General features: G+C 45.3%; 1 protein-coding gene across 4 annotated transcripts in view; it reads left to right on the forward strand.

Annotated features, from left to right (window-relative positions):
- Positions 1–18,521, forward strand: part of TBC1D19 (TBC1 domain family member 19) — a 503,848-nt gene that overhangs the window by 358,144 nt on the left and 127,183 nt on the right. The window lies entirely within an intron of this gene.

The raw sequence follows: 18,521 nt of genomic DNA on the forward strand, positions 1-18,521 counted from the left end.
AAACAACAGAGACAGCAGTATTACATCTTAGATGGAATAAAGCCCGATCAGTCACCTATAAAATAATCATTTAAAGTAATACAAACAATTGAGATGATTTTACCTCTCTCTCTAATTTTCCTCTCTGTCATTTATAGTGCTGGTTTCACACAAATGCAGCTTAATGACTGGTGACACCTAGAGCAATTACTCCACTAGAACATACTTCTTCTATTAGCAGATCTCAGAATCAGAACATTCCATTTATAACTGTTTCAATACTGACACCAATGTTACACAAATGTTAAAACAAGATATTAAAAAGAAACAAGCGATAGTTGGGAACTTGAAGTAGAACAATGCATAAAAAATGCTTGAATACCTCCAAAATATCTATATATAATCAACATTTAAAGGGTACATAACCCTATCCTAATCTTAATTTTCACTATGCGATTTCCCAGATAGCACAGATTTTGACTATCTGTACTTGAGATTTTGTCTATCTACGATTTTGACTATACTTTGTACTAGATAGTCAAGATTGACTTGCCTGCACAGTCTATCTAGCCTTGCGATACCGACCCAACGGGAGTGCGCATCAGGATCGAATTGGTATCGCTAGCTGCCTGACACCATGAGAAGTGCACTAAGTTTCCTTAAGATTTTAATTATATAGTCAAAATCTCACATGCATCTCCCCATGTGTACACACCTTTACTTTGTTAAATCTTCACTAAAAGACACATTTTACATAAAACAACAGGGACAGCCGTATTATATCTTAAGGGCCCCATACACTAGAACGATTATGCCCGATTTCATCTGATTTAGGCCATTCGGGCCGATATATATCGGATGAAATCGGGCATTTCGGATGTTTTACATCCGATCCGATGCGTGGTCCTGTGAGCATCGGATTGGATCCCCTAGATTGACTGTGCTGCACTCGTGATATGTCGGACCACTTAGGCATGGCTAGGATCGCATGCCAGGATGCGACCAGTCAGATAGAGAGTGTTAGCAGTGGCAGGAAAGAGAAACTTCCCTCCGCTGTTGCTGTCAGAGGGACCGGAAGCGCCCTCTGCCTCCCTGCACTCTCCCCTACTGATTGCCGTGCTGCCGATCACTGCTGATAGTCAGCACGGCAGGATCCCCCCCCCCCCTTCAGCAGCTGCAGACAATGGCAGCCGCTGGGGAGTGTAAATTAACCCTCCCAAGCCACCGGCTTTCAAAATGAAGGTTGCGATGTTCCTGATCGATGTTTCAATGTTTGTTTATTTATTTCGACAAAATGTGTTTAAAAACAATCAGTTAAGTACTTAAAATGGATGAAGGTGTCTAGAAGACCTTTTTGGGGGAAATTTTCGGTACTAAGCACTAAATCCAAAAATTCTAAAAGTACGGGATTAAATGTCCCTGTGAAGCGTAGGTTGTACTTATGACATTAATCACTTCTAAAAAGTCAACCCACTCAGACTCCCTTCCTTTCCATATTATCAGGACGTCGTTTATGTACCTTTTGTACAAGATGACCTTATTCTTTGCAGCCCAACTCATGATATCCTGTTCCCACTGATCCATATTGATATTGGCCATGCTTGGTGCACAATAAAAATCAGAGTATTAGAACATGCCAGAAACATAAAAAACCAAGTGTTGAATCATTGTATACCACGTAATTTTAGTGAACATCATGGTGCAGATCCAGATTCTTTGAGATTTATTGGGATAGAACATGTACCAGTGGACAAAAAACGGGGGTGATAGGGAATAGGTATTTCTAAAATGTGGAACACCCAGTGGACTGCACATATACAGCTTGCTTGCTGAACTTTCAAAGTGCTTTTTGGACATCACCCAGTGGCGTGCGGTGAGTGTAGTGGCTACTGCCTCTGAGCCGATGCCCGCTGCCACCCCAAATGGCTGACAAACTCGCCCACCACCAACTGACCCAGCCCTCCGCCACTTATTTGCATCTCAGTCCGATTCCGCCAATGCCCGCTGCCTGCCTGCTCGTCATACTTGTGATATATTGTACATTTTTATAGAAAAAAATAAATAAAAATTAGTGTTTGGGACTGGGAAGGGAGTTGGGAGGAGGACATGAATGCATTTTTGTTGTCCAGGACTTCCATTAACTTAATAGCACCGTAGATGCAGCACTATTAAGTTACTGTAAGTCCTGGACAACAAAATAGCCAGCAGTGGGTGACGCCAGAGAGAGTGTGACCGCAGTGGGTGACAGGGTGTGGGTGACGCCAGGGAGAGGATGACAGGAAGAGTGTGACGCCAGGGAGAGGGTGACGGGGAGGGTGATGCCATAGAGAGGGTGACAGCAGTGGGTGATGCCAGGGAGAGGGTGTCAGCAGTGGGTGATGCCGGGGAAAGGCTGGCTGTAGTGGGTGACAGGGAGAGGGTGATGCCAGGGAAAGGATAACAGCAGTAGCAGCAGGTGAGAGTGTAAAAGAGAGAAGTAAATGGTGATGGGAACAGACAGTGAATGACAATAACATTGGTATTTACTTACATGGACCTGGGCCTAGAACTGCGGGGATCGCCGGTGACAAGAGCAGCCTGAACAGGAATCTGGGGTCAGGAGAGAGAGTGAGAGGGTATAAGCGTGGGATCATGGCCCCTCTCCCCCTCTGGCCAGACTGGACTCACTGGGGTATATTTACTAAGGTCCCGATTTCATTTGAGTTGGCTTTTATTTCCAAGTGTGATCTCGGGAATTTACTAAACACAAATCTCGGCAGTGTTGGGGCTATTCGTATTGAGATACACTGCCGACCACACAAATACGAATCAATAGACCATCGGTCAAACACGGCTGTTATTTAATAGAACTCAGTAATTTACTAAGAATTTGTATTCTCAAGCACTGCCGACAATAGCCAAACACGGCCGGGAAAGCATAGAATTCGTTAAAAAATGGAGCTTTCAAATAGACCTGCTTTTTGCTGGCGTGTTGTGATAGTCATGCACGGATCAGTGAGATCCGTGCATGCTTATCTGTGGAAAAGGGTGTGAATGGGTTAAAATGTAAAAAAAAAAATATGCGTGGGGTCCCTCCTCCTAAGTATAACTAGCCTCGGTCTCTTTGAGGTGGTAATGGTTGTTTAAATACTGGGGGAAAAATTGGACAGGGGTTCCCCGTATTTAGACAACCAGCACCGGTCTCTTAGTCCGGTCCTGGTTCCAAAAATATGGGGGACAAAAGATGTAGGGTCCCCCGAATTTTTAAAACCAGCATCGGGCTCCACTAGCCAGGGACATAATGCCACAGCCGGGGGACACTTTTATATTGGTCCCTGCGCCGTGGCATTTCCCCCTCCCCCCCCCCCCCCAACTAGTCACCCCTTGCCGGTGTTCCCTGGAGGAGTGGGGACCCCTTAAATCAAGGGTCACCCCCCCCCCCCCTTTCCCTCCAGGCACCCATGGGCTGGGGGGGATCCCAAGGCTATCCCCAGCTTCCCTGGGCGGTGGGTGCCGGGCTGATAGCCATAAATGTGAAAAAAAAATATTTTTTGTTGTGGAACTACAAGGCCCAGCAAGCCTAACCCGCTTGCTGGTTCTTGGAGAACCACAAGTACCAACATGCGCGAAAATAACAGGCCTGCTGGTACCTGTAGTTCTGCAACAAAAAAATACCAAAATAAAAACACAACACACACACCTTGAAAGTAAAAATTTATTAAAACACACACTCACACATACTTACCTACATTCCACGCCGATCACGTCCACTTGTCCAGTAGAATCCAATAGGGGTACCTGTAAAAATGAGAGAGATTACTTACCTACATCCCACGCCGATCACGTCCACTTGTCCATGTAGAATCCAATAGGGGTACCTGTAAAAATGAAATTATACTTACAAACTGCGTTCCTGCAGTAATCCACAGGAGGGGGAAAAAGGGGAGAGGGGGGGAGAGAGAGGGGGAGAGAGAGAGACACCACTGGACACCACGGATGAAGGTGCCGCTTCCGGCCTGCAGCTGCTTCGGCGGAGAGGGAGCATGCCAGTGGCTTTTGTAATCATAGGCGGCAGGTGTGGATGATCAGGGACCGGCCGCCTCACATCCCACCGGGGTCACGAAGGAGGTTGCCGCGCCTCTGCTGCTTGTGTCAGTCTCACAAGGACAGTGACGAGAGGGAGGTGAGCACTGCTGCTGCTGCGTATGGATGATTGAACAAGCGGATCCAGCCCTGGATCCGCTGTCCAATCACATCTGCCCCTGTCAACGCGGCACTTACACTAGTGCCGCTTTGATGAGTTTTTTCAATGGGCTTTTACAGCCCAGTTCTTGGCCCCGCCCCCACTTTATTCCCATTCCTATTGACAATGGGAGGCACTGTTATCAGTGCCTCCTAAACTATTTACCCGTATTAAAATGAATATAATAATATAACAAAGATACCTATGACACAGAATATGTGTCATAAGTATCTTCCTTGTATCATTTTACTCATTAATGACAGGGGAGGCCTGCCTCCCCTGACTGCACGTCCCTGACATCACCATCACCACGGGTAATACCAGCTGTCTATATTCGGTTCCTGTTGGGAGCATATGCTATTGCTTGTCCGGGATCCAATTGTGTAATATAAGTAGAGCAGTTATACACAACCAATTTTTACTTCTAAGCACTATATTTATGCTTTTAAATTATGCTTTTTTTAATGAGTATATTATGTCAAATAAATAATTTGTATTTAATCCATCCGTTTACATTATTGGAGATACAACACAGCGCCAGTTTTCTTGTATTTTTATACTTCTAAAACGTGAGACCGTCTGGATCCTTTCCCTAGATACTTTAATTCCAAGAGGTCTCAACGAAAATTCTGAATTTACCCCGTTTATTAGAGAGAGGTAAAATAATTCTACCAGTGTGTACCATTTTAAATGATTCTAGTTCAGGTGACTGGATCAAGCCTTTATTCCAGGCCTGGCTAACCTGTGGCTCTCCAGATGTTGTGAAACTACACATCCCAGCATGCCCTGCCACAGTTTTAGCATTCCCTAATAGCAAAACTGTGGCAAGGCATGATGGGACTTGTAGTTTTACAACAGCTGGAGAACCACAGGTTGGCCAGGCCTGCTTTATTCCATCAAAGATGCAATACTGCTATATCTGTTCTTCCATCTAAGATATAATACGGCTGTCCCTGTTATTTAATGTAAAATGTGTCTTTTAGTGAAGATTTAACAAAGTAATGCCCTCTACACACGCTGAGCTGCCCGATGGCGGATACGGCTGGCGGGCATCCCGCGGCAGGGGGGAGGTGACGGGGGGAGTGAAGTTTCTTCACTCCCCCTGTCACCCGGCTCCATAGCAGTGCATGCTAATATGGACGAGATTGTCCATATTGGCCTGCATGCATAAGCGACGGGGCATCAACGATGAATGAGCGCTGGGCCAAGCATCGTTCATCGTTGCTACCTCCACACTGAACTATATGAATGAGTTCTCGTTCATTAATGAACGAGAACGTTCATATCGTTCAGTTTTATTGCCTAATGTGTAGGGCCCATAAGATTAGGATAGGGTTATGTACCCTTCAAATGTTGATTATATAGAGATGTTTTGGAGGTATTCAAGCATTTTTTATGTATTGTTCTACTTCAAGTTCCCAACTATCGCTTGTTTCTTTTTAATACCTTGTTTTAACATTTGTGTAACATTGGTGTCAGTATTGAAACAGTTATAAATGGAATGTTCTGATTCTGAGATCTGCTAATAGAAGAAGTATGTTCTAGTGGAGTAATTGCTCCAGGTGTCACCAGTCATTAAGCTGCATTTGTGTGAAACCAGCACTATAAATGACAGAGAGAGGTAAATTAGAGACATGTAAAATCATCTCAATTGTTTGTATCACTTTAAATGATTCTTTTATAGGTGACTGATCGGGCTTTATTCCATCTAAGATGTAATACTGCTGTCTCTGTTGTTTTATGTAAAATGTGTCTTTTAATGGAGATTTCTCTAACGTCCTAGAGGATGCTGGGGACTCCGTAAGGACCATGGGGATAGACGGGCTCCGCAGGAGACATGGGCACTTTAAGAAAGACTTTAGTTCTGGGTGTGCACTGGCTCCTCCCTCTATGCCCCTCCTCCCGACCTCAGTTTGATACTGTGCCCAGAGGAGACTGGGTGCTTTTCAGGAGCTCTCCTGAGCTTTCTGACAGAAAGTATTTTGTTAGGTTTTTTATTTTCAGGGAGCACTGCTGGCAACAGACTCCCTGCATCGAGGGACTGAGGGGAGAGAAGCAGGCCTACTCTCTGAGTTGCAAGGTCCTGCTTCTTAGGCTACTGGACACCATTAGCTCCAGAGGGATTGGTACGCAGGATCTCACCCTCGCCGTCCGTCCCAGAGACGCACCGCCGTCCCCCTCGCAGAGCCGGAAGATAGAAGCCAGGTAAGTATGAGAAGAAAAGAAGACTTCAGAGGCGGCAGAAGACTTCATGATCTTCACTGAGGTAACGCACAGCACTGCAGCTGTGCGCCATTGCTCCCATACACCTCACATACTCCAGTCACTAAGGGTGCAGGGCGCAGGGGGGGCCCTGGGCAGCAATAAAAACCTTGTTTTGGCAAAAATATAACATATATACAACTGGGCACTGTATATATGTATGAGCCCCCACCAATTTTACAGTTTAAGCGGGACAGAAGCCCGCCGCCAAGGGGGCGGGGCTTCTCCCTCAGCACTCACCAGCGCCATTTTTTCTCCACAACACCGCTGAGAGGAAGCTCCCCGGACTCTCCCCTGCTTATACCACGGTAGACAAGAGGGTTGAAAAGAGATGGGGGGCACATAATTCGGCGCAAATTACATATAGCAGCGCTACTGGGTAAACATTAAGTTACTGTGTTATTCCTGGGTTATATAGCGCTGGGGTGTGTGCTGGCATACTCTCTCTCTGTCTCACCAAAGGGCCTTGTGGGGGAACTGTCTTCAGAAAGAGCATTCCCTGTGTGTGTGGTGTGTCAGTACGCGTGTGTCGACATGTCTGAGGAAGAAGGCTATGTTAGAGAGGAGCGGGAGCAAATTAATGTGGTGTCTCCGCCGACAGCGCCGACACCTGACTGGATGGATATGTGGAATGTTTTAAATGCTAGTGTAAACTCATTGCACAAAAGATTAGACAAGGCTGAAGCTTTGGGACAGTCAGGGTCTCAACCCATGCCTGATCCTATGTCGCAGGGACCGTCAGGGTCTCATAAGCGCCCACTATCCCAGATTGTTGACACAGATACCGACACAGATTCTGACTCCAGTGTCGATTACGATGATGCAAAGTTACAGCCAAAATTGGCAAAATCCATTCGATATATGATTATGGCAATAAAAGATGTTTTGCACATCACAGAGGAACCCCCTGTCCCTGACAAGAGGGTACATATGTACAAGGGAAAGAAGCCTGAGGTAACCTTTTCCCCCCTCACACGAGCTGAACGAGTTATGTGAAAAAGCTTGGGAATCTCCAGATAAAAGACTGCAGATTTCCAAAAGGATTCTTATGACGTATCCTTTCCCGTCAACGGATAGGTTACGATGGGAATCCTCCCCTAGGGTGGACAAAGCATTAACACGCTTATCCAAGAAAGTAGCCCTCCCGTCCCAGGATACGGCTACCCTCAAAGATTCTGCTGACCGCAAACAGGAGATTACCCTGAAGTCCATTTATACACATTCAGGTACCTTACTCAGACCGGCAATTGCGTCGGCCTGTGTGTGTAGTGCTGTAGCGGCATGGACGGATACCTTATCTGAGGGGATGGATACCCTAGATAAGGATACTATTTTATTGACCCTGGGGCATATAAGAGATGCTGTCCTATATATGAGAGATGCTCAAAGAGCCATTAGTCTACTGGGTTCTAGAATAAATGCTATGTCGATTTCTGCCAGAAGAGTCCTATGCACACGGCAGTGGACAGGTGATGCCGACTCAAAAAGGCATATGGAGGTTTTACCTTACAGGGGTGAGGAATTGTTTGGGGAAGGTCTCTCGGACCTAGTCTCCACAGCTACAGCTGGAAAATCTAATTTTTTACCTTATGTTCCCTCACAGCATAAGAAAGCTCCGCATTATCAAATGCAGTCCTTTCGGTCACAAAGAAACAAGAAAGTGCGAGGTGCGTTCTTTCTTGCCAGAGGTAGGGGCAGAGGAAAAAAGCTGCACAACACAGCTAGTTCCCAGGAATAGAAGTCCTCCCCGGCCTCTACAAAATCTACCACATGACGCTGGGGCTCCACTGGCGGAGTCCGGCCCAGTGGGGGCACGTCTTCGGAGTTTCAGCCACATCTGGGTTCACTCCCAGGTGGATCCCTGGGCAATAGAAATTGTTTCTCAGGGTTACAAGCTGGAATTCGAAGAAGTGCCTCCTCGCCGATTTTTCAAATCGGCCCTACCAACTTCTCCCCAGGAAAGGGAGATAGTGTTATATGCAATACAAAAATTGTATCTTCAACAGGTGGTGGTCATGGTTCCCCTCCTCCAACAAGGAAAGGGATATTACTCAACCATGTTTGTAGTCCCGAAACCGGACGGTTCGGTCAGACCCATATTAAATTTGAAATCCCTGAACCTATACTTGAAAAGGTTCAAGTTCAAGATGGAATCGCTAAGAGCGGTCATCGCAAGCCTGGAAGGGGGGGACTTTAAGGTGTCCCTGGACATAAAGAATGCATACCTTCATGTCCCCATTTATTTACCTCATCAGGCGTACCTCATATTTGCGGTACAGGACTGTCATTACCAATTTCAGACGTTGCCGTTTGGTCTCTCCACGGCCCCGAGAATTTTCACCAATGTAATGGCGGGAATGATGGTGCTCCTACGCAAGCAAGGTGTCACAATTATCCCGTACTTGACCGATCTCCTCATAAAAGCGAGATCAAGAAAGCAGTTGCTGAACAGCGTATCACTTTCACTGAAAGTGTTACAGCAACACGGCTGGATTCTCAATATCCCGAAGTCGCAGTTGGTTCCTACGACTCGTCTGTCTTTCTTGGGCATGATTCTGGACACGGACCAGAAGAGGGTTTATCTCCCGATAGAAAAGGCCCAGGAACTCATGACTCTTGTCAGGAACCTATTGAAACCAAAACAGGTGTCAGTGCATCACTGCACTTGAGTCCTGGGAAAGATGGTGGCATCATACGAGGCCATTCCCTTCGGCAGGTTCCATGCGAGGGCTTTCCAATGGGACCTACTGGACAAGTGGTCCGGGTCACATTTACAGATGCATCGGTTGATCACCCTGTCCCCCAGGGCCAGGGTATCACTCCTGTGGTGGCTGCAGAGTGCTCACCTTCTAGAGGGCCGCAGATTCGGCATTCAGGGCTGGATCCTGGTGACCACAGACGCAAGCCTCCGAGGTTGGGGAGCAGTCACACAGGGAAGAAATTTCCAAGGTCTTTGGTCAAGTCAAGAGACTTGTCTTCACATCAACATCCTGGAACTAAGGGCCATATACAACGCCCTACGTTAAGCGGAGACCTTACTTCGCGATCAACCGGTTCCGATCCAGTCAGACAACGTCACCGCAGTGGCTCATGTAAACCGCCAAGGCGGCACAAGGAGCAGAGTGGCGATGGCAGAAGCCACCAAAATTCTTCGCTGGGCGGAGAATCATGTAAGCGCACTGTCAGCAGTGTTCATTCCGGGAGTGGACAACTGGGAAGCAGACTTCCTCAGCAGACACGACCTACATCCGGGAGAGTGGGGACTTCATCAGGAAGTCTTCGCAGAGATTACGGTCGGTGGGAACTGCCACAGATAGACATGATGGCATCCCGCCTCAACAAAAAGCTACAGAGGTATTGCGCAAGGTCAAGAGACCTTCAGGCAGTAGCTGTAGACGCCCTAGTGACACCGTGGGTGTTCCGGTCGGTCTATGTATTTCCTCCTCTTCCTCTCATACCCAAGGTGTTGAGGATAATAAGACAAAGAGGAGTGAGAACAATCCTCATTGTTTTCAGATTGGCCACGGAGGACCTGGTATCCGGATCTGCAGGAAATGCTCACAGAAGATCCGTGGCCTCTTCCTTTAAGACAGGACCTGTTGCAGCAGGGGCCCTGTCTGTTCCAAGACTTACCGCGGCTGCGTTTGACGGCATGGCGGTTGAACACCGGATCCTAGCAGAGAAAGGCATTCCGGTTGAGGTCATCCCTACGCTGATAAAGGCTAGGAAGGATGTAACGTCAAAACATTATCACCGTATATGGCGAAAATATGTTTCTTGGTGTGAGGCCAGGAATGCTCCTACGGAAGAATTCCATCTGGGCCGTTTCCTTCACTTCCTACAAACTGGAGTGAATTTGGGCCTAAAATTAGGCTCTATTAAGGTCCAGATTTCGGCCTTATCCATTTTCTTTCAAAAAGAATTGGCTTCTCTTCCAGAAGTTCAGGCTTTTGTAAAAGGAGTGCTGCATATTCAACCTCATTTTGTGCCTCCGGTGGCACCTTGGGACCTTAACGTGGTGTTAAGTTTTCTTAACTCACGCTGGTTTGAACCACTTAAAACGGTGGAGTTGAAATATCTCACGTGGAAGGTGGTCATGTTGTTAGCCTTGGCTTCGGCTAGGCGAGTTTCGGAATTGGCGGCTTTATCACATAAAAGCTCATATCTGGTTTTCCATATGGATAGAGCGGAGTTGCGGACCCGTCCTCAATTCCTACCTAAGGTGGTCTCATCCTTTCATATAAACCAACCTATTGTGGTGCCTGTGGCTACGCGTGACTTGGAGGATTCCGAGTTACTTGATGTAGTCAGGGCTTTGAAAATTTACGTGGCCAGGACGGCTAGAGTCAGGAAAACTGAATCGCTGTTTGTCCTGTATGCAACCAACAAGATTGGTGCCCCTGCTTCAAAGCAGACTATTGCTCGCTGGATTTGTAACACGATTCAGCAAGCGCATTCTACGGCTGGATTGCCGTTACCGAATCGGTCAAGGCCCATTCCACCAGGAAAGTGGGATCTTCTTGGGCGGCTGCCCGAGGGGTCTCGGCACTACAGCTGTGTCGAGCTGCTTCTTGGTCGGGTTCAAACACCTTTGCAAAATACTTTAAGTTTGATACCCTGGCTGAGGAGGACCTCATGTTTGCTCAATCGGTGCTGCAGAGTCATCCGCACTCTCCCGCCCGTTTGGGAGCTTTGGTATAATCCCCATGGTCCTTACGGAGTCCCCAGCATCCTCTAGGACGTTAGAGAAAATAAGTTTTTAAACCTACCGGTAAATCTTTTTCTCATAGTCCGTAGAGGATGCTGGGCGCCCGTCCCAAGTGCGGACTACTTCTGCAATACTTGTATATAGTTATTGCTTCAATATGGGTTATGTTATAGTTGCATCGGTCCTGCACTGATGCTATGTTGTTTTTTCATACTGTTAACTGGGTAGTTTATCACAAGTTATACGGTGTGGCTGGTATGAATCTTGCCCTGGATTAACAAAATCCTTTCCTCGTACTGTCCGTGGGCACAGTTTCTCTAACTGAGGTCTGGAGGAGGGGCATAGAGGGAGGAGCCAGTGCACACCCAGAACTAAAGTCTTTCTTAAAGTGCCCATGTCTCCTGTGGAGCCCGTCTATCCCCATGGTCTATCCCCATGGTCCTTACGGAGTCCCCAGCATCCTCTACGGACTACGAGAAAAAGATTTACCGGTAGGTTTAAAATCTTATTTTTACAAAGTAAGATTATGACAGGGTTATGTACCCTTTAAATGTTGATTATACATACCTCCCAACATGACCCTCTCCAGGAGGGACACAATGCTCTGCTTCTGGACTTTTCTCTTAATGTATGATTGCCACCACCTGTGTTGAACAGGATAATGGATAAGAAAGGTGTTACAGCACTGGTGATGGCAATCATACATTAAGAGGAAAGTCCAGGAGCAGAGCATTTTGTCCCTCCTGGAGAGGGTCATGTTGGGAGGTATGGATTATATAGAAATGCTTTGGAGGTATTCAAGCATCCTTAATGTATTGTTCTGCTCTAAGTTCTCAGCTACCGCTTGTTTCTTTTTAATATCTTGTTTTAACATTTGTGTAACATTGCTGCTAGTATTGAAATTGTTATAAATTGTTATAAATGGAATGCTGTGATTATGAAATCTGCTAATAGAAGTAGTATGTTTTAGTGGAGTAATTGCTCCAGGTGTCATGATTCATTAAGCTGCACCTGTGTGAAACCAGCACTATAAATGACAGGCATTACGTCCAGCAGGCCAGCCACCTGACAAAGCATACTTGCCTACCTGACCCTCTCCATGAGGGAGAAAATGCTCACCTGTGGTGAGCTAGTTAATGAATAAGAAAGGTGTTTCACCACAGGTTATGGCAATCATACATTACCAGGAAAGTCCAGGAACAGAGCATTTTCCCCCTCATGGAGAGGGTCAGGTAGGCAAGTATGTGACAAAGATACTTGATAAATATGTAGAGGCGTGGCCTGCTAGACGTACACACTTCCACGCTGACCATCGGTTTGTGCCTCCTGCCTGTGTTGGTGTCCCAACGAGCCACGGCATTGTCCCGTAAGCCGCTGGTGCGGTGCGAGGTCCCGGTTCCCAGTGCAGCACAGCTCTTAACGGCATACAGAGATAGGCGCTTTTATTCTGTACATATCATGTGGTAACCAGTCCACACGGGTGAGAACCTCGGTACGAGTCTCATTCATTTAATGTGGATTCTATGTCACAGTGATCTTATTTGTTTTTTGTATTTGTTTGGCCCTGGCGCTGAAAGGGATGGATTTTTTTCACTTGAAATCATGCCAGTATTTTAAGTACGAAGAGTATGTGTATGCCTGTTAGAGATATATAGACAAATGGCCCTGTCCCAGAAAGGGGTAGATTTTGTTTTTTATTTTTTTTTAGTTGAAATCCTGCCAGTATTTTAAAAATAAATGAATGGGGTTAGCACTATAGAGCTGGATGTCTTTAAAAATATTACATTTTTTTTGTATACAATCTACATAATCAAATGTTGCAACATATAAAAAAAAACATCAATAAAAAGCGGGCATATCAGGCAGTACTGCATATAAATGTCTTATAATAATAAAAGAAATTGAGGGCTGGGACTTATAGATGCCACAGTCCAGGAAAATGCAGATGTGCGAAAAGTTTCTATTTACCAACTTATATTGGAAATTCTGACCTCCTGCAGCTTGATTATGGACTTCAAATAGTCCTAGTAAAAGCTCCGGTCCAACAATGAATGTTCAATTCGCAAGATGTATTCCTTCAATGGACTTCCAGGCTTGTCTCCAGATGAATGCAGGTTTTGATGATTCCCAGAGGAGGCTGGGCATTATCAAAACCTGCATTTTCCTGGACTGTGGCAATACTCAATAAATTAATTGGATCTATAAGTCCCAGCCCTCAATTTATTTTAATATTATAAGACATTTATATGCAGTGCTGCCCGATATGCCCACTTTTTACTGATATGTGTGTTTTTAATATGTTGCAACATTTGATTATGGAGATCGTATACAAATAAATTGAAATATTTGTAAAGATATCCTGCTGTTTAGCGCTAACCCCATTCATTTATTTTTGCATCTCTCTGAGGACTAACTATCATCCCATTTAGTCAGCTGCTTTTAGCAAAGCTAGCTCATAATCAGCGCCAGACAAATTACTTTGTATTTTAACCCTTTGCACTGCCAGTATTTTAAGTTGGATAATGAAGGGTTTGTGTAGCTCTCGTTAATCACGCTCTAAGTCTGCCGCCGCCACATTGCACTAAGCTGCTCTTATCTTTGTTTAGTCACTAACCTTATGTGAGTAGCTATTCCGATGATATCGCCTACTGCTGGTGAGCTGTGTGTTGCCAGGACTCTGCTGATGCTGCTGCCCTGTCGTATACTCCTCCAAAGTTCTGGTATAGGCAGTTCTTACCAGGATGACATCACAGCATGACCTCACAGACAGTCCAGACAGACAAACAGGCCAGTGCGTTTTCTATTTTTCACTTGAAACCAGTGGAATACAGCGCCACTTCAAGAAAAAAGAGAGTCTACAAAAGTAGTCCACATAAACAACACTCCCTATTATGTACGGGGCGCCGGCCAACCCTTAAATAAACAAAACAATATAGGTAAAATATTGTACAGGTTAAAACATGGAGGGGGGGGGGGGGGATGGGGGTATCGGCAACCATTGGTGTATTAGTGTAAGGCTATGCTTTTCAAAAAGGTGTCATACCTCTTAAAAAGGGAAAACAAGTAGCCACTATGGAAAATTAAAATCTAAAAGTGTATTTAAGACCATTTATATAAAATAAAACAAAGTAAGAGCAGAGTATAAAAATCAGGATGTAGAGCTCATCTTTAGTGCAGGAGATCAGTGAGGGAATCCAACGCATTTCGTCCCTAAGACTTCATGAAGGGGCCACTTCTGGTCATCATCTCTTCCTGGTTCAGCGGATGCGCCTTGCGGTTCACCCGTGGCATGCATTCCACCATGGGGATTTGCATGGCGGGTACAAGCCGAGGAGGTGCTCCCTGATTTACAGATTATTTACTGGTGAGTAGGTTGCTATCATATGTACTGGTTTATCTCGCAGAGGGCAATTATCCATTGATCGCTGATTGGTTGAATTTTCAGGGGAGTGGCTTGCTGGGTACTTGTAGTACCACAGGGATTGTCATTGTGGATTGTGAACCTGACTGCTGTACATCTGGTCTTGATAAAGGTCCAGTGTGGGACCGAATCGTTGACCCTGTGTTTGCTGCGGATGTGAGGTTTGGTAAACTTTTTATGCAATTAATACAAAGTCTGGTGAGTGCTTTCCTTGCTAAAATGATATTGTTATAGGGACCCCGCTGGACATCATATATAATAGAGAGAGAGAGAGAGAGTGTGTGTTTTGGATGCAAACTACTAGAGACAAGTATTAATTTTCTGTACAACACTTGTCACGAATATTTATTCTGCCATATGCCATTAAAGCATTTTGCTTTGGTAAATATTTTTGTACAACCAATTGTCTGTGAATCACATTTTCCACTATGTACAATCAAAGTTTTATGTACTGAGATTCCTTTGTGGGATTCGGTTAATCAGATATTTATTACCAGTTATTTTATATAGTGCACACATATTCCACAGCGCTTTACAGAGAATATTTGGCCATTCACATCAGTCCCTGCCCCGGTGGAGCTTACACTCTATATTCCCTATCACATGTACATACAGACACATTCACACTAGGGTTAATTTTTAACCTACCAGTATATTTTTGGATTGTGGGAGGAAACCGGAGTACCCGGAGGAAACCAACGCAAGTACAGGGAGAATATACAAACTCCGCACAGTTAGGGCCATAGTTGGAATCGAACCCATGACCTCAGTGCTGTGAGGCAGTAATGCTAACCATTACACCATCCGTACTGCTAGATGCTACATTGACCTATTTAGAAAGATTCACTAACTGTATTGATACTAGACCCCTGATGATGTCCTTTGGACGAAATGCATTGGGTTGATATCTACAGGTCTCTCAGATCTCAGTGAAGAGATGAAATTAGAAGCAATTCATTGTACATTGGGGGTAATTCCAAGTTGATCGCAGCAGGAAATTTTTTAGCAGTTGGGCAAAACCATGTGCACTGCAGGGGGGGCAGATATAACATGTGCAGAAAGAGTTAGATTTGGGTGTGTTATTTTATTTCTGTGCAGGGTAAATACTGGCTGCTTTATTTTTACACTGCAAATTAGATTGCAGATTGAACACACCACACCCAAATCTAACTCTCTCTGCGCATGTTAAATCTGCCTCCCCTGCAGTGCACATGGTTTTGCCCAACTGCTAACAAAAATCCTGCTGCGATCAACTTGGAATTACCCCCATAGGGGGTAATTCCAAGTTGATCGCAGCAAGAAATTTTTTAGCAGTTGGGCAAAACCATGTGCACTGCAGGGGGGGCAGATATAACGTGCAGAAAGAGTTAGATTTGGGTGGGTTATTTTGTTTCTGTGCAGGGTAAATACTGGCTGCTTTATTTTTACACTGCAAATTAGATTGCAGATTGAACTCACCACACCCAAATCTAACTCTCTTTGCACGTGTTATATCTGCCTCCCCTGCAGTGCACATGGGTGGTCATTCCGAGTTGTTCGCTCGGTAATTTTCTTCGCATCGCAGCGATTTTCCGCTTATTGCGCATGCGCAATGTTCGCACTGCGATAAGTAAATTTGCTATGGAGATTGGTATTTTACTCACGGCATTACGAGGTTTTTTCTTCATTCTGGTGATCGTAATGTGATTGACAGGAAGTGGGTGTTTCTGGGCGGAAACTGGACGTTTTATGGGAGTGTGTGAAAAAACGCTACCGTTTCTGGGAAAAACGCGGGAGTGGCTGGAGAAACGGAGGAGTGTCTGGGCGAACGCTGGGTGTGTTTGTGACGTCAAACCAGGAACGACAAGCACTGAACTGATCGCACTGGCAGAGTAAGTCTCGAGCTACTCAGAAACTGCACAGAGCAGTATTTTCGCAATATTGCGAATCTTTCGTTCGCAATTTTGATAAGCTAAGATTCACTCCCAGTAGGCGGCGGCTTTGCGTATGCAATGCTGCTAAAAGCAGCTTGCGAGCGAACAACTCGGAATGAGGGCCCTAGTTTTGCCTAACTGCTAAAAAATTTCCTGCTGCGATCAACTTGGAATTACCCCCATAATTCTGTATTATCAGTGCGACTTCCTTTTAATGCTAATATTGTGCTAAAGTCTGTATTGTTGACATCACAATTATTGTAAAATCTTTTATATGTTAATCTGCTGTTCATTTTAGGAATACATTTTTATCTAAAATATTAATATTTTTATTAATATTTTTTGGTCAATGTGGTGAAAGTGAGAAATATATATTTGGTGTAACGCTTATATATATATACAACATTTATTCAGCTTCCACATAACATTTATTCAGCTCCCTTAGGATTTTGTTTCCATTTGTTTCCTTCTAAATTGTACCCTTTCTAACAGGGGGTACTTCCTGAGGTTGAGCTTTTACTCACAGCGCATAGTAGGGTTTAAGTGTTCTATCTATCTATCTATCTATCTATCTATCTATCTATCTATCTATCTATCTATCTATGTATATATATATATATATATATATATATATATATATATATATATATATATACACACACACACACACACACACACACACACACACACACACACACACACACACACACGGGCAAAAAAGTATTTGGACAGCCACCAATTGTGCAAGTTGACCCACTTAAAAAGATGAGAGAGGTCTGTAATTTCCATCATAGGTACACTTCAACTGTGAGAGACAGAATCTGAGTGCCAACTACTGCGTTATATATATAACGCAGTATATATATATATATATATATATATATATATATAGCGGAGAAGCGGCTAGATGACATGGACGTTGTGACGTCACCCGCTTGGTCCGGAGCCGGTGAGAGAGGTTTCCCTGTGTGATCGGAGGAGTGATGGTCTGGTCCTGGACGAAAATAGTGCCCTGAACAGTTACTTTTAAACTTCAATGTATGTGGATATGTACCGTTTTTATTTATAACATAAAATTATATACTGAATTGTGCGCTGACCAGCATTTGGATAGCATGCTGGTTCCTGTAGTGACATTTGGAGGATCTAGGGCAGGGGTGAGCAATTATTTCAGCTGGGGGGCCACTTAACACTTTCAGTGAATATTCGAGGGCCACTGCGGTTGGGTCGGATGACAGGACGGAGGGATTTCAATGAGAACACATACATTTTAATTTATGTGTTCACACATTGTGACAGTGCTGCACTGTGTCCATTGAAATCCCGCGTGTCCCTGACCGGATCCTGTTCTGCGGCATCCCGCAGAACAGGATCCGTTTGCACACAGAACCTCCCTCCCGGCCAAGCGGATCTCCTCTTTTCCCCTGGCATGGTTACCAGCTCCTCCATCCACTCTCCTCTGGACCCACATAGCAGCTTCTATTACCCCTTTCCCCATATAGCAGTTTCTATCCTCCCTCTCCCCATATAGCCGCTTCTATGCCCCCTCTCCCCATATAGCAGCTTCTATCTCCCCTCTCCCCATATAGCAGCTTCTATCCCCCCTCTCCCCATATAGCAGCTTCTATCCCCCCTCTCCCCTGGACCCATATAGCAGCTTTTAAACAACCCCCCCCCCCCCCCCCCAACACAAACACAGATGCAACCTTCTCCTTCCACCGCCCCCCACCTTCGGGCACAGTTATCAGCTTTTAACCATCTGACTCCCTCCCTCCCTCCCTAGACACAGATAGCAACTTCCTCCCCATATTTGGCACCACTGCCGCCAGCTATTCATGTACTACCAACCTCAGGTGGTGTTTCTTTCTTCAGCATTCAGAACATTAAATGTGCTGCCTGGATAAACACTCTTGCATTGGCTCCGCCTCCATGCCGCCCAGTGCCTGACGTCACAGTGGAAATCCCGGCCAGCTGCCTTCCCCTGTGATGCGATCAGGCTTTCCTCAGTGGCGCCAC

This window comes from Pseudophryne corroboree, chromosome 1, assembly GCF_028390025.1.
Source record: "Pseudophryne corroboree isolate aPseCor3 chromosome 1, aPseCor3.hap2, whole genome shotgun sequence".
Taxonomy (NCBI): domain Eukaryota; kingdom Metazoa; phylum Chordata; class Amphibia; order Anura; family Myobatrachidae; genus Pseudophryne; species Pseudophryne corroboree.